This window comes from Triticum aestivum, chromosome 5B, assembly GCF_018294505.1.
Source record: "Triticum aestivum cultivar Chinese Spring chromosome 5B, IWGSC CS RefSeq v2.1, whole genome shotgun sequence".
Classification (NCBI taxonomy): domain Eukaryota; kingdom Viridiplantae; phylum Streptophyta; class Magnoliopsida; order Poales; family Poaceae; genus Triticum; species Triticum aestivum.
This window is the reverse complement of record NC_057807.1, coordinates 161,106,533-161,107,004: the sequence shown is the minus strand read 5'-3', so window position 1 is coordinate 161,107,004 and position 472 is coordinate 161,106,533.

The following is a 472-nucleotide window of genomic DNA, read 5'->3' as shown; positions in this document are numbered from 1 at the left end:
GCCTAGCATCTTCCGGGGCCACGCTGCTCCAATCGTTGCCGCGCAATACTGGGGCTTGGCGCTGGGTGGTAAACGGCTGCGGGTTCTCCTCGACGATCCAGCACCAATCTGCTCTCCACTCGTCCCACTTGCTGCGGAGCTCGCCCTCCAGATAAGCGTCCTTCTTGCCAAGTCTTGAGATCCAGGCGATTCCGCCAGATACGGGCTCTCCTCTCTCGACTCAGGGTATGAAGAAGTGGCAGAAAAGGGCTATGTTTGGATGAACTCCGACAAAGTTTTCGCAGAGATGTGCGAAAACTGCCATGGTCAGAACAGCGTTGGGGGTGAAATCAAGGAGGTGGAGCCCGTAGGTGTTCATGATATCACAAAAGAATTCAGAGAAAGGTGGGCAGAGCCCGCAGTAGAAGAACAGCGTGAAGAAGGGGTACCCAGTTGGAGCTAGCTCCGAGGCAGCAGCTGAGAGTACCTTCGT